This window comes from Heptranchias perlo, unplaced genomic scaffold, assembly GCF_035084215.1.
Source record: "Heptranchias perlo isolate sHepPer1 unplaced genomic scaffold, sHepPer1.hap1 HAP1_SCAFFOLD_1026, whole genome shotgun sequence".
In the NCBI taxonomy this organism is placed as follows: domain Eukaryota; kingdom Metazoa; phylum Chordata; class Chondrichthyes; order Hexanchiformes; family Hexanchidae; genus Heptranchias; species Heptranchias perlo.
Genome location: NW_027138246.1, coordinates 38,476 through 55,000, shown reverse-complemented (window position 1 = coordinate 55,000; position 16,525 = coordinate 38,476). Strand labels below are relative to the sequence as shown.

Genomic DNA, 16,525 nt, shown 5'->3' with positions numbered 1-16,525 from the left:
TCCCTCTCCCTCCCTGTCTCTCCTTGTCCCTCCCTTCCTGTCTCTCCCTCTCCTCCCTCCCTCCCTGTCTCTCCCTCTCCCTCCCTGTCTCTCCTTGTCCCTCCCTGTCTATCCCTGTCTCTCCCTCTCCCTCCCTGTCTCTCCCTCTCCCTTCCTGTCTCTCCCTCTCCCTCCCTGTCTCTCCTTGTCCCTCCCTTCCTGTCTCTCCCTCTCCTCCCTCCCTCCCTGTCTCTCCCTCTTCCTCCCTGTCTCTTTCTCTCCCTCCCTCTCTCTCCCTCTCCCTTCTTCTCCCTCCCTGTCTCTCCCTCTCCCTCCCTGTCTCCCCCTCTCCCTCTCTCTCTCCCCCCTTTAATTACCCAGCGACCCTGATGATATACAGCGAATGGCCCAAGTCTATCAGCCCTGGCAGACGGGGATGGTTTTTATCATGTGATGTAACAATGAGTGGCCAAGTTGGCAAAGGGACTGGTCTCTATCCATACCCGACCCATTGGCACTGAACTCATCGAGTGCAGGTTAATAGAGCATTGTTAACTCTCTAGCACGGAGGGTGATCTCTGTCACACAGCCCAGATTACATTGTTAAAGGGGACTTACAAAGGCATCAGAAAAACAGCACCATTAACATCATTTTAGACAATGTGCAGCGGGTAAAAGGGAACGATTCACTCCTGTCTGGGACTGGACGGCCCGTGTGTGTCTCAGTGTCAGCTCCTGTACATGTACAGTACACAGCGGGTAAAAGGGAACGATTCACTCCTGTCTGGGACTGTACGGCCCGTGTGTGTCTCAGTGTCAGCTCCTGTACATGTACAGTACACAGCGGGTAAAAGGGGAACGATTCACTCCTGTCTGGTACTGTACGGCCCGTGTGTGTCTCAGTGTCTCCTGTACATGTACAGTACACAGCGGGTAAAAGGGAACGATTCACTCCTGTCTGGGACTGTACGGCCCGTGTGTGTCTCAGTGTCAGCTCCTGTACATGTACAGTACACAGCGGGTAAAAGGGGAACGATTCACTCCTGTCTGGTACTGTACGGCCCGTGTGTGTCTCAGTGTCTCCTGTACATGTACAGTACACAGTGGGTAAAAGGGAACGATTCACTCCTGTCTGGGACTGTACGGCCCGTGTGTGTCTCAGTGTCTCCTGTACATGTACAGCACACAGCGGGTAAAAGGGAACGATTCACTCCTGTCTGGTACTGTACGGCCCATGTGTGTCTCAGTGTCTCCTGTACATGTACAATACACAGCGGGTAAAAGGGAACGATTCACTCCCGTCTGGTACTGTACGGCCCGTGTGTGTCTCAGTGTCTCCTGTACATGTACAGCACACAGCGGATAAAAGGGAACGATTCACTCCTGTCTGGTACTGTACGGCCCGTGTGTGTCTCAGTGTCTCCTGTACATGTACAGTACACAGCGGGTAAAAGGGGAACGATTCACTCCTGTCTGGGACTGTACGGCCCGTGTGTGTCTCAGTGTCTCCTGTACATGTACAGTACACAGCGGGTAAAAGGGAACGATTCACTCCCGTCTGGTACTGTACGGCCCGTGTGTGTCTCAGTGTCTCCTGTACATGTACAGCACACAGCGGATAAAAGGGAACGATTCACTCCTGTCTGGTACTGTACGGCCCGTGTGTGTCTCAGTGTCTCCTGTACATGTACAGTACACAGCGGGTAAAAGGGGAACGATTCACTCCTGTCTGTGACTGTCTCATCTCCCCTAGTGTTTAATATTTGTTCAGTATAAGTATCTGCCACTCGACCTGCCCAGTGTTAATGTGATGTGTTACCCGTCTTAATCCAATTGGTCATTTTCCCCCCTGGCTGACGTCACCTACCCCGACAGGGACTGGGAATGGAAGCCGGAACCATCCGGAAAGTCGGGCCCAGCCCATCGATTACTTGTCTTTTCAAAATTTAACCCTCAGCTCTAAATTCCCGAACTCTTCAACCCCAGATCCATGAAAGGGAACCACAAAGGACCCTTACTAATGAATGGTGCTCAGGAATTGATCCAACACTCCAGCTCAGGCCTTACCGGTGATGTGTAAAGGTTTAGCATAACTTCCTTGCTTTTGTACTCCATGCCTCTATTTATAAAGCCCAAACAGAAACAATAATTTGCATTTATATAGCGCCTTTAACGTAGTAAAACGTCCCAAGGCGCTTCACAGGAGTGATTATCAAACAAAATTTGACACCGAGCCACATAAGGAGATGTTAGGACAGGTGACCAAAAGCTTGGTCAAAGAGGTAGGTTTTAAGGAGCGTCTTAAAGGAGGAGGGAGAGGCGGAGAGGTTTAGGGAGGGAATTCCAGAGCTTAGGGCCCAGGCAGCTGAAGGCACGGCCGCCAATGGTGGAGCGATGGGAATCGGGGGATGCGCAAGAGGCCGGAATTGGAGGAGCGCAGAGATCTCGCAGAATTGTAGGGCTGGAGGAGGCCACCTCTCTGGAAATGGGGCCGCACCCCCAACGGACCTGCCCCGACACACACCTGGTGCACTGGTACCCTTTGACCCTGGTACACTGGAACCCTGGTACGTAGAAACCCTGGCACACCGATACCATGGTAGCCAGCAAGCCGCTGCTGAGTGCCCGTCTTGCTCTGTGCTGAAAATGCTTCCTTCAAATCAGGCTGACGTTTACATCAACATCAGGCTTGGCATTTCATCCTGGCGGATTTCCGCAGATTCCCGTGGATCGGGACTGTCACCCGGTGCCTCCAATGATCGGGCAGGACTGGTACATCAGGTGGATTCCCCACGAAACAGGATGATCTTGACTGCAGGGACTTGACTTTGTGTCATTGCTTGTCATCGATCGCCCATGTGAGCAGTACCACCCTGTCAGAGGACCGTTAGAGCCAAACCAGGCTTCCCACTAGACCAGGCATTGCTGCAGGAGTTCCTCAGGGCAGTGTCCTAGGCCCAACCATCTTCAGCTGCTTCATCAATGACCTTCCCTCCATCATAAGGTCAGAAATGGGGATGTTCGCTGATGATTGCACAGTGTTCAGTTCCATTCGCAACCCCTCAAATAATGAAGCAGTCCGAGCCCGCATGCAGCAAGACCTGGACAACATCCAGGCTTGGGCTCATAAGTGGCAAGTAACATTCGCACCAGACAAGTGACAGGCAATGACCATCTCCAACAAGAGAGAGTCTAACCACCTCCCCTTGACATTCAACGGCATTACCATCGCCGAATCCCCCACCATCAACATCCTGGGGGTCACCATTGACCAGAAACTTAACTGGACCAGCCATATAAATACTGTGGCTACAAGAGCAGGTCAGAGGCTGGGTATTCTGCGGCGAGTGACTCACCTCCTGACTCCCCAAAGCCTTTCCACCATCTACAAGGCACAAGTCAGGAGTGTGATGGAATACTCTCCACTTGCCTGGATGAATGCAGCTCCAACAACACTCAAGAAGCTCGACACCATCCAGGACAAAGCAGCCCGCTTGATTGGCACCCCATCCACCACCATAAACATTCACTCCCTTCACCACCGGCGCACAGTGGCTGCAGTGTGTACCATCCACAGGATGCACTGCAGCAACTCGCCAAGGCTTCTTCGACAGCACCTCCCAAACCCGCGACCTCTACCACCTAGAAGGACAAGAGCAGCAGGCACATGGGAACAACACCACCTGCACGTTCCCCTCCAAGTCACACACCATCCCGACTTGGAAATATATCGGCCGTTCCTTCATCGTCGCTGGGTCAAAATCCTGGAACTCCCTTCCTAACAGCACTGTGGGAGAACCTTCACCACACGGACTGCAGCGGTTCAAGAAGGCGGCTCACCACCACCTTCTCAAGGGGGGCAATTAGGGATGGGCAATAAATGCCGGCCTCGCCAGCGACGCCCACATCCCATGAACGAATAAAAAAAATGACAGAGAACAAAGTTCTCCCAGACCTGATCGACGGTGAATTTTATTGTTCCGTTTGATACCTTTCCCTGTTGGTCTATTTGGCAGGCGACATGATAATTGGTTTGCAAGCCATCAATTGGTTGAAGGTTGATTAAATCACCTCAGCTTCAGTGAAACTGTAAAACGTGTTAATATAGAGGGAGTCTCCCCGTCAGGGACCCATTGTAAAGAGGGAGTCTCCCCGTCAGGGACCCATTGTAAAGAGGGAGTCTCCCCGTCAGGGACCCCTTTTAAAGAGGGAGTCTCCCCGTCAGGGACCCATTGTAAAGAGGGAGTCTCCCCGTCAGGGACCCCTTTTAAAGAGGGAGTCTCTCCATCAGGGACCCCTTTTAAAGAGGGAGTCTCCCCATCAGGGACCCCTTTTAAAGAGGGAGTCTCCCCATCAGGGACCCCTTTTAAAGAGGGAGTCTCTCCATCAGGGACCCCTTTTAAAGAGGGAGTCTCTCCATCAGGACCCCTTTTAAAGAGGGAATCTCTCCATCAGGATTTCCAGCTTGGAGATTATCTTCAAGTTGAGTTAAATACGATATGTCCCTTGACTATAAATTCCGTATCTCAGTGAATCATCGCAGTCAACACATCTTGCCTCTCTTCTGCTTACGCAGACCGTGTCTGCTTGGCTCGGTCAGTCGCACTCTTGTTTCTGAAGGCCGTGGGTTCGAGCCCCCACCCCAGAGACTCAAGCCCCAGGCCGACACTGCCCGGTGCCTGTACCGAGGGAGCGCCGCGCTGTCGGAGGCGCCGTCTTTCAGACGAGACGTTAAACTTGACTATCGGAAGGAGGACAGGGATGATCTCCTGGTGTGGTAGGATCTTACAGCACAGAAGGAGGCCATTCGGCCCATCATGCCTGTTTCCGCTCTCTGAAAGAGTTATCTAATTAGACCCTCTCCCGCCCATGCTCTCTCCCCACAGCCCTGCAAATTTTTTCCCCTTCAAGTATTTATCCAATTCCCCTTTCGAAAGTTACTATTGAGTCTGCTTCCTCCACCAGGGCCAAAATTCCTCACTCAGTCAACATCAGATTAACTGATCCATTCATCCCGTTGCTGCTTGTGAAATCTGTAACCCCCGCACTCCATTGCATGTGTACTGCTTTGGGATGTCGCTAAGCTACGTGACAAGACTACAAGAGGGTGACGGAAAGGCAGAGGGGTTTAGGCATAGCATCCAGACCACGGGAGCAAGGCGGCTGAAGGCATGGCCATTAATGGTGGTTGAAGGAGGGAGGGATTGCATTGGGGCTTGAGTAAGAGGGATGGAGACGACAAGTTTGTCGGGCTGGAGGAGGTTAGAGAAAGGGAATGGAGAAATTTAACCACAAGGGTTAGCATTTTAAATCTGAGGCGTTGTCAGCCAATGTAGGCCAGCGAGTTTAGGGTTGACGGGTGAGTGGGACTTAGCGTGGGATAGGATATCGGCAAGTGTTTTGGATGAGCAGGAGTTTATGGAAGATGGAGGATGGGAGGCCGACCAGGAGATCATTGGAGGTGACAAAGGCATGGATATAAGGCTTTCAGCAGCAGATGGGCTTCATTACAGAGGGAGAGATTGGCAGTCTATGCGAGGGGGGGGGATACAGGTTTGGAAGCTCGGCTTGAGGTCAGAAACTTTGGCTCAGGATTGATCAGGAAGCCGGATTGCTCTTGCGTAGAGCCGGCGCGGACTTGATGGGCTGAATGGCCTCCTTCTGTGCTGTAACCTTTCTATGATTCTATATAAATAGGAACTAATTATCATTCTGGAAGACCTTCGCTAATTGACATTAATTTATTGGACCAGGAATCCAGAGAACGGGAGTTCAGAGCCCAGAGAACTTGAGTTCAGATGAAAACAATCTGGGAATAAAAAGCTGGTCTCAGTAAAAGTGACCGCGAAGCTGTCATAAAAACACAACTGGTTCACTTAATGTCCATTTAGGGAAGGAAACCGGCCGTCCTGACCCGGTCTGGGCCTCCACGTGACTCCCGTCCCCGCACCGACCTGGTTGACTCCTAACTGCCGTCTGGAGTGGGTCCCAGCGAGACACTCGGTCGTATCAAACCCGCCACCAGCGGTTCAAGAAGAAGGCGGCCCACCACCGCCCTCTCAAGGGGGCGACTAGGGATGGGTGAATGAATGAAAGAAAAGCAGCAGCCAGCACTCACCGTCCAGACGTCTTGGGTAAGAGACAAGGGGACTGTCGGAGGCTGTGAGATTCGAGCCCAGCATGCAGCGAAAGCAAGGGAGATATCTGCCAGCAAAGCTCGGCAAAGCAAGGGCGATTTCTGCTATTAAAATATTATGGAAAAATAAAACTCCCATTTCTACAGCACCTTTCATGACCTCAGGACGTTCCCAAAGCGCTTTACAGCCAATGGAGTCCCTTTTTGAAGTGTTAGTCACTGTTGTAATGTAGGAAACGCCAATTTGCGCACAGCAAGATCCCACAAACAGCAATGTGATAACGACCTTTTTTTTGAAAGTGATAAATATTGGCCCCAGGGAGAACTCCTCAACTCTTCTTTGAGAGGGGCAAACAGGGGGCTTTAGTTTAACATCTGATCCGACAGTGCGGCGTTCCCTCAGTATTGACCCTCCGACAGTGCGGCGCTCCCTCAGTACTGACCCTCCGACAGTGCGGCGCTCCCTCAGTACCGACCCTCCGACAGTGCGGCGCTCCCTCAGTACCGACCCTCCGACAGTGCGGCGCTCCCTCAGTACCGACCCTCCGACAGTGAGGCGCTCCCTCAGTACCGACCCTCCGACAGTGCGGCGCTCCCTCAGTACCGACCCTCCGACAGTGCGGCGCTCCCTCAGTACCGACCCTCCGACAGTGCGGCGCTCCCTCAGTACCGACCCTCCGACAGTGCGGCGCTCCCTCAGTACCGACCCTCCGACAGTGCGGCGCTCCCTCAGTACCGACCCTCCGACAGTGCGGCGCTCCCTCAGTACCGACCCTCCGACAGTGCGGCGCTCCCTCAGTACCGACCCTCCGACAGTGCGGCGCTCCCTCAGTACCGACCCTCCGACAGTGCGGCGCTCCCTCAGTACTGACCCTCCGACAGTGCGGCGCTCCCTCAATACCGACCCTCCGACAGTGCGGCGCTCCCTCAGTACCGACCCTCCGACAGTGCGGCACTCCCTCTGTACTGACCCTCCGACAGTGCGGCGCTCCCTCAGTACCGACCCTCCGACAGTGCGGCGCTCCCTCAGTACCGACCCTCCGACAGTGCGGCGCTCCCTCAGTACCGACCCTCCGACAGTGCGGCGCTCCCTCAGTACCGACCCTCCGACAGTGCGGCGCTCCCTCAGTACTGGCACTGGGAGTGTCGGCCTGGATTATGTGACTTGAATCTCTGGAGTGGGGGCTCGAACCCACGACCTTCTGACTCAGAGGCGAGGGAGAGTATGCTACACACTGAGCCACAGCAGACACCTAATAGCATTAAATTCTCAGTGCAATTCCAATATTGAACATCATAACAAAACAATTTGCATTTATATAGCGCCTTTAACGTAGTAAAACGTCCCAAGGTGCTGCACAGGAGCGATTATCAAACAAAATTTGACACCGAGCCACATAAGGAGATATTAGGACAGGTGACCAAAAGCTTGGTCAAAGAGGTAGGTTTTAAGGAGCGTCTTAAAGGAGGAGAGAGAGAGGCGGAGAGGTTTAGGGAGGGAATTCCAGAGCTTAGGGCCCAGGCGGCTGAAGGCACGGCCGCCAATGGTGGAGCGATGGGAATCGGGGGATGGGCCAGTATTGGAGGAGCGCAGAGATCTCGGAGGGCTGTAGGAGGATACAGGGAAAGGAAGAGGGGGGGCGAGGAGGGATTTGAAAATAAGGATGAGCATTTTTAAAATCGAGGCGTTCCCGGACCGGGAGCCAATGTAGGTCAGCGAGCGCAGGGAGGGTTGATGGGTGATGGTACGAGTTCGGATACGGGGGCAGCAGAGTTTCGAGTTTACGGGAGGGTGGGAGATGGGAGGCCGGTCAGGAGAGCGTTGGAATAGTCCAGTCTAGAGGCGACAAAGGAACGGATGAGGAATTCAGCGGCAGATGAGCTGAGGCGGGGGCGGAGACGGGCGATGGTGATGCTCTTAGCTCTGACTCTACCTGTATGTTCCTCCTGGCACTTCTGGCTGCCTCACCTTGTGTTTCTCTCTCTCCCCTCGGTTGCTGCCCGCAGCCAAGTGGCACTTTTGGTCGTGTGCCAAAGATGCAGCTCTCTCGTAGACTCCTGAGAGAGAGAAAATCAGAGAGAACACAATGAGCCCAGTTGGCAGATATTCTGCTGCATCCCGTGCGTTTGGCGTCTGGGGGAGGGTGGGGAGAGGGCCGGGGGGGGGGCGGAGGGGAGGGGGAGCTGTCTGTCGCAGGCTCTGCGGGAAGAATTCCCCTCCCAGCCACACACACCCTTTCGTCATCTGCAAGAATGTGGCACCAACTCCTCCAAGGCGCATGACACACCGGGCATGACTTGAAAACAGGGCCCCGATTGTCAGGCACATGGTGGGGGAGGAAGGAAAGAAAGATCCTCTCTCTCTCTCTCTCTCTCTCGTCGCTGCTTTGTTCCGACGCGGTTACGTCCCTCCTACTGGGCGGGAGGGCGAGCTGCGCGGCTCTTCCACGGGCTGGCGCTGACGGACCCGCGGCCGTACGCCACAGGTGCCCCTGTTTCGCCAACCCACTGTTCCCACGTCAGCAGCGCAGAAGTCCCAGGCCCGTCGTCTGGGTGGGTGATAGATTCGACCAACATCACTTTCAAAAAAAAACATGATCCAGTCATTTATCTCATCGCTGTTTGTGGGATCTTGCTGTGCGCAAATCGGCTGCCGCGTTTCCCTACATTACAACAGTGACCGCACCTCAAAACAAGAAGTACTGCTTTGGCTGTGAAACGCTTTGGGGCGTCCCTAGGCGCTATAGAAATGCAATTCTTTCTCTTGTTTCTCGAACAGGCTTGGCGCCACGAACCATCGCTGAATCCCCCACCATCAACATCCTGGGGGTCACCATTGACCAGAAACTTAACTGGACCAGCCATATAAATACTGTGGCTACAAGAGCAGGTCAGAGGCTGGGTATTCTGCGGCGAGTGACTCACCTCCTGACTTCCCAAAGCCTTTCCACCATCGACAAGGCACAAGTCAGGAGTGTGATGGAACACTCTCCACTTGCCTGGATGAGTGCAGCTCCAACAACACTCAAGAAGCTCGACACCATCCAGGACAAAGCAGCCCGCTTGATTGGCACCCCATCCACCACCCTAAACATTCACTCCCTTCACCACCGGCGCACTGTGGCTGCAGTGTGTACCATCCACAGGATGCACTGCAGCAACTCGCCAAGGCTTCTTCGACAGCACCTCCCAAACCCGCGACCTCTACCACCTAGAAGGACAAGGGCAGCAGGCACATGGGAACAACACCACCTGCACGTTCCCCTCCAAGTCACACACCATCCCGACTTGGAAATATATCGGCCGTTCCTTCATCGTCGCTGGGTCAAAACCCTGGAACTCCCTTCCTAACAGCACTGTGGGAGAACCTTCACCACACGGACTGCAGCGGTTCAAGAAGGCGGCTCACCACCACCTTCTCAAGGGCAATTAGGGATGGGCAATAAATGCCGGCCTTGCCAGCGACGCCCACATCCCGTGAACGAATAAAAAAAAAAGGCAAAGGTCTCCGCTCCCCGACACAGATTGGCACGATTGCTCCGTTTGGCCGTGTGAAGTCAGATTCCCAGCGGGGCTGGGCCCTGCGCCCACCTGTTCGTCCCTTCCGTTAGCCTGTGTCCTCAATGGGGATAATAAATGTCTGGAGGGGTCGTGGCGGAGAGACTCGACAGCGGTTTCCGCATGGCGAGGTGGGGAGGGAGGGTCCTGATCACGGACAATGTGTTCCAGAGTCTGGATCAAGGAGGTGGTTCAGGGAATTCAGCTTTGAATGAGGGCGGGGTTCCATGTCTGGACTGTAATGTTACGTCCCCTCAGGGTGTGTGTGAGTCTCTTTGGTCTTCCGCTCCCCCTATAGGTCAGTGTGTGTATGTTCGCTCTCGTTACTCTCCATCGCCTCCGATAGGTCACCATATGTTCACTCTCATTACTCTCCACCGCCCCCTATAGGTCACCATATGTTTACTCTCATTACTCTCCACCGCCCCCTATAGGTCACCATATGTTCACTCTCATTACTCTCCACCGCCCCCTATAGGTCACCATATGTTCACTCTCATTACTCTCCATCGCCCCCTATAGGTCACCGTATGTTCACTCTCATTACTCTCCATCGCCCCCTATAGGTCACCATATGTTCACTCTCATTACTCTCCACCGCCCCCTATAGGTCACCATATGTTTACTCTCATTACTCTCCATCGCCCCCTATAGGTCACCATATGTTCACTCTCGTTACTCTCCATCGCCCCCTATAGGTCACCGTATGTTCACTCTCATTACTCTCCATCGCCCCCTATAGGTCACCATATGTTCACTCTCATTACTCTCCACCGCCCCCTATAGGTCACCATATGTTCACTCTCATTACTCTCCACCGCCCCCTATAGGTCACCATATGTTTACTCTCATTACTCTCCACCGCCCCCTATAGGTCACCGTATGTTCACTCTCATTACTCTCCATCGCCCCCTATAGGTCACCGTATGTTCACTCTCATTACTCTCCATCGCCCCCTATAGGTCACCGTATGTTCACTCTCATTACTCTCTATCGCCCCCTATAGGTCACCGTATGTTCACTCTCATTACTCTCCATCGCCCCCTATAGGTCACCGTATGTTCACTCTCATTACTCTCCATCGCCCCCTATAGGTCACCGTATGTTCACTCTCATTACTCTCCATCACCCCCTATAGGTCACCATATGTTCACTCTCATTACTCTCCACCGCCCCCTATAGGTCACCGTATGTTCACTCTCATTACTCTCCATCGCCCCCTATAGGTCACCATATGTTCACTCTCATTACTCTCCATCGCCCCCTATAGGTCACCATATGTTCACTCTCGTTACTCTCCATCGCCTCCTATAGGTCACCATATGTTTACTCTCGTTACTCTCCATCGCCCCCTATAGGTCACCATATGTTCACTCTCGTTACTCTCCATCGCCCCCTATAGGTCACCATATGTTCACTCTCGTTACTCTCCACCGCCCCCTATAGGTCACCATATGTTCACTCTCGTTACTCTCCACCGCCCCCTATAGGTCACCATATGTTCACTCTCTTTACTCTCCATCGCCTCCTATAGGTCACCGTATGTTCACTCTCGTTACTCTCCATCGCCCCCTATAGGTCACCATATGTTCACTCTCGTTACTCTCCACCGCCCCCTATAGGTCACCATATGTTCACTCTCGTTACTCTCCATCGCCCCCTATAGGTCACCATATGTTCACTCTCGTTACTCTCCATCGCCCCCTATAGGTCACCGTCTGTTCACTCTCGTTACTCTCCATCGCCCCCTATAGGTCACCGTATGTTCACTCTCGTTACTCTCCATCGCCCCCTATAGGTCACCGTATGTTCACTCTCGTTACTCTCTATCGCCCCCTACAGGCCACCGTCTGTTCACTCTCGTTACTCTCCATCACCCCCTATAGGTCACCGTCTGTTCACTCTCGTTACTCTCCATCGCCCCCTATAGGTCACCATATGTTCACTCTCATTACTCTCCATCACCCCCTATAGGTCACCGTATGTTCACTCTCGTTACTCTCCATCGCCCCCTATAGGTCACCGTATGTTCACTCTCGTTACTCTCTATTGCCCCCTATAGGTCACCGTATGTTCACTCTCGTTACTCTCCATCGCCCCCTATAGGTCACCGTATGTTCACTCTCGTTACTCTCTATCGCCCCCTATAGGTCACCGTATGTTCACTCTCGTTACTCTCCATCGCCCCCTATAGCTCACCGTATGTTCACTCTCGTTACTCTCCATCGCCCCCTATAGGTCACCATATGTTCACTCTCATTACTCTCCATCGCCCCCTATAGGTCACCGAATGTTCACTCTCGTTACTCTCCATCGCCCCCTATAGGTCACCATATGTTCACTCTCGTTACTCTCCATCACCCCCTATAGGTCACCGTATGTTCACTCTCGTTACTCTCCATCACCCCCTATAGGTCACCATATGTTCACTCTCGTTACTCTCCATCGCCTCCTATAGGTCACCATATGTTTACTCTCGTTACTCTCCATCGCCCCCTATAGGTCACCATATGTTCACTCTCGTTACTCTCCATCGCCTCCTATAGGTCACCGTATGTTCACTCTCGTTACTCTCCATCGCCCCCTATAGGTCACCATATGTTCACTCTCGTTACTCTCCACCGCCCCCTATAGGTCACCATATGTTCACTCTCGTTACTCTCCATCGCCCCCTATAGGTCACCATATGTTCACTCTCGTTACTCTCCATCGCCCCCTATAGGTCACCGTCTGTTCACTCTCGTTACTCTCCATCGCCCCCTATAGGTCACCGTATGTTCACTCTCGTTACTCTCCATCGCCCCCTATAGGTCACCGTATGTTCACTCTCGTTACTCTCTATCGCCCCCTACAGGCCACCGTCTGTTCACTCTCGTTACTCTCCATCACCCCCTATAGGTCACCGTCTGTTCACTCTCGTTACTCTCCATCGCCCCCTATAGGTCACCATATGTTCACTCTCATTACTCTCCATCACCCCCTATAGGTCACCGTATGTTCACTCTCGTTACTCTCCATCGCCCCCTATAGGTCACCGTATGTTCACTCTCGTTACTCTCTATTGCCCCCTATAGGTCACCGTATGTTCACTCTCGTTACTCTCCATCGCCCCCTATAGGTCACCGTATGTTCACTCTCGTTACTCTCTATCGCCCCCTATAGGTCACCGTATGTTCACTCTCGTTACTCTCCATCGCCCCCTATAGGTCACCATATGTTCACTCTCATTACTCTCCATCGCCCCCTATAGGTCACCGAATGTTCACTCTCGTTACTCTCCATCGCCCCCTATAGGTCACCATATGTTCACTCTCGTTACTCTCCATCACCCCCTATAGGTCACCGTATGTTCACTCTCGTTACTCTCCATCACCCCCTATAGGTCACCATATGTTCACTCTCATTACTCTCCACCGCCCCCTATAGGTCACCATATGTTCACTCTCATTACTCTCCATCACCCCCTATAGGTCACCGAATGTTCACTCTCGTTACTCTCCATCACCCCCTATAGGTCACCATATGTTCACTCTCATTACTCTCCATCGCCCCCTATAGGTCACCGTATGTTCACTCTCGTTACTCTCCATCGCCCCCTTTTGGTCACCGTATGTTCACTCTCATTACTCTCCATCGCCCCCTATAGGTCACCGTATGTTCACTCTCATTACTCTCCACCGCCCCCTATAGGTCACCGTATGGTCACTCTCATTACTCTCCATCGCCCCCTATAGGTCACCGTATGTTTACTCTCGTTACTCTCCACCGCCCCCTATAGGTCACCATATGTTCACTCTCATTACTCTCCATCGCCCCCTTTTGGTCACCATATGTTCACTCTCGTTACTCTCCATCGCCCCCTATAGGTCACCGTATGTTCACTCTCTTTACTCTCCATCGCCCCCTATAGGTCACCATATGTTCACTCTCGTTACTCTCCATCGCCCCCTATAGGTCACCATATGTTCACTCTCATTACTCTCCATCGCCCCCTATAGGTCACCATATGTTCACTCTCATTACTCTCCATCGCCCCCTATAGGTCACCATATGTTCACTCTCGTTACTCTCCATCGCCCCCTATAGGTCACCGTATATTCACTCTCATTACTCTCCATCGCCCCCTATAGGTCACCGTATGTTCACTCTCGTTACTCTCCATCGCCCCCTATAGGTCACCATATGTTCACTCTCATTACTCTCCATCGCCCCCTATAGGTCACCATATGTTCACTCTCATTACTCTCCATCGCCCCCTATAGGTCACCATATGTTCACTCTCATTACTCTCCACCGCCCAGAGAGCGCAGAGATCTCGGAGGGTTGTCGGGCTGGAGGAGGGTTACAGAGATAGTCGGGGGGGGGGGGTAGAGAGCCACGGAGGGATTTGAACACGAGGATGAGGATTTTAAAATCGAGGCGTTGTCGGGCCGGGAGCCAATGGAGGTCAGTGAGCGGGGGTGGGGTTGATTGGTGAACGGGACTCGGTGCGAGTTAGGATACGGTGGGGCAGCAGAGTTTTGGATGAGCTGGAGTTTACGGAGGGTGGGAGATGGGAGGCCGGCCAGGAGAGCGTTGGCATAGTCCATCCTGGAAGTGACAAAGGCACGGCCGGTTACTGAATTATACGCACACACCCATACAAATATTTCTCAACAGCACCCTTGCACTCTTGGTTTGATCTCTCTTCCCCTCCCAACCCCCACTCGTCCCCCACCCTCCGCATTCTGCGATATCCCCCCCCCTCCGCCCCAGAGACCACGCTTGCCCAGAAACCCTCAGGCAGGATTCAGGTGGAGCTGGTTTGGAAACTTTAGCGTTTTTTGAAGATAGAAAACAAATTATCACTTCTTCTTTGTTGGACGCCTTCCAGACATTGGCTGCCAAACGTTGCCCAAAAAAAAAAAGAGAGAGAATCACAGAAACCAAGTCTAGAAAATCGCTCCCCCTTAACCCTCGTCGGCAATCAAATCCAGCCTCAAAAAAAAAAAAACCCGCCAGGAGACCCTTCGCGGCGGGCCGAGAATTCTGGTCACCCTCCCGGCTGTTTTGGCGGGCACTGGCAAACTCTTTTGGCAGCCTGCGAGGGAGCCTGGTGGTCCTCGCGGTGGCCAATGGGGAGAACGGCCACGCACGAGGGAGGCCCTTTTTTTTTTTATGGACTTTGTTCGCGACAAACCAAGAGAGAGAGGGGGGTGGGGGGGGGGAAAAAAAAACATCCAAAGAAAGGAAAATCTTTCTTCGGGGAACGTACCTGAGTCCGTTGCTCGCTGGGCAAGTGCTGCCTTTGGCTGGCTGCCTCAGCCGGGTGGGCGGGCGGGCGGGTGGTGGGGGGGGCGAGAGGGCTGGCAGAGCAGATGGCATCTCTTGGCCCAACCTCTCCACCATTTCCGCACCCTTGTACAGCGAGGGAAAAAAAAAATGGAGAACACAGGCTGTCTTTGAACAGGAAAAGTTTGGCCGGGAAGGTCGAAGACGCCTGTCCATTTAGAGAACAAGAGGAAACCAATGGGTTACTCTGACCGCCCCTCCCACCTTTCTTCGTTTTAATTCTTCCCCTTCTCTTTCGGATGGTGCCCAGTGGAGAAAGGAGATCTAAAATTCTTTCTGCGGTCAGAAGTATAAGAGCAGAATGTGCCGTTCCCCTCAAACGCTCCCCCCCTTCCAACTGGGAACAATGGATCAATGTTACATGCCAACAGTGTATGGCTTGCCAAGAGGCCGATAGAGAGAGAGAGAGAGAGAGAGACTTTCTAATCACATGATCGGTTCGAGACTCTTTCATCGCCCCTCTCCCCTCTTCACTTCAAAGATCCACTCTTCCCCCCCCCGCACCCTCTCTCTCCCCTACCCCGCCTTCCCCCCACCTGCCCTCCCCAAGGCAGAGCCGATTGGAGCTGCTCACCCTTCAGTTCCCAATCCCACCAGGTCGCCAAGAAGAGATTTTTTTTTTTTAATTCCCCCTGCTCGTCGCTAAAAGAATCACCCGTCCCCTCGGATCGCGGCCCCTTCCACCTTGCTGGCGGGGCCGGCTCTCCTTAAGAGCGCCACTCTGAGCACCTGCTCACGGGAAAGGAAGAGGCAGAAAGAGGGAGCGAGAGAGAGAGCGAGAGAGAGAGAGAGAGAGAGAGGCGCTTTTTTTTTTTGGACTGCCAGCGCTGGCCCCTGAACATTCTCGAGCGTGTCTCTTCTCCTACCGACGGAAAATGGAGCAATGGAGCTGGAGCCTGGGCCCGATTCCAATTAAGACACAAGCTGCCGTTAACCCTTTAGCACATCTCACTGACACATGCTCATTTCCTGAGTTTCGCCTCTCTCTCGCTCTCTCGCTCTCTCTCTCTGAGAGATGACGCGATGGGACGTTTGCGGCGATCCACTGGCCTCCGTACCCCAAGTCGCTCCCCAAAAGCATGAGCTGTTTCCCCTCTTAAAGAAAGAACACGCCTTCCTACTGCGCCTTTCACCACCTCAGGTCATCACAACTCGCCTTACAGCCAATGAAGTACTTTTTTTTTTGAAGCGCGGCCGCTGTTGTGATGTAGGAAACGGGGCAGCCAATTTGCGCACAGCAAGATCCCACAAACAGCAATGTGATAAATGACCAGATCATCTGTGTTTTTTTTTATAGTGATGTTGGTTGAGGGATAAATATCGGGGCCCCAGGACACCGGGGAGAACTCCCCCCTCTGCTCTTCTTCCAATAGTGGCCGTGGGATCTTTTACGTCCCACCTGAGAGGGCAGACGGGGGCTCCTCGGTTTAACGTCTCATCCGAAAGACGGCACCTCCGACAGTGCAGCGCTCCCTCAGTACTGGGTACTGGGGAGTGTCGGCCTGGAGTCTCTGGAGTGGG

General features: G+C 53.2%; 1 long non-coding RNA gene across 1 annotated transcript in view; it reads right to left on the bottom strand.

Moving 5' to 3' along the window:
• LOC137307517 (uncharacterized) overlaps nucleotides 1-15,268 on the bottom strand; it is an 18,673-nt gene extending 3,405 nt beyond the window's left edge. Inside the window, exons 1-2 of the long non-coding RNA XR_010959134.1 lie at nucleotides 15,209-15,268; nucleotides 8,085-8,173 (exon numbers count right to left, since the gene is read on the bottom strand). This is a non-coding gene — a long non-coding RNA (uncharacterized lncRNA). The remainder of the gene's footprint in view (nucleotides 1-8,084; nucleotides 8,174-15,208) is intronic.
• Nucleotides 15,269-16,525: the final 1,257 nt, after the last annotated feature.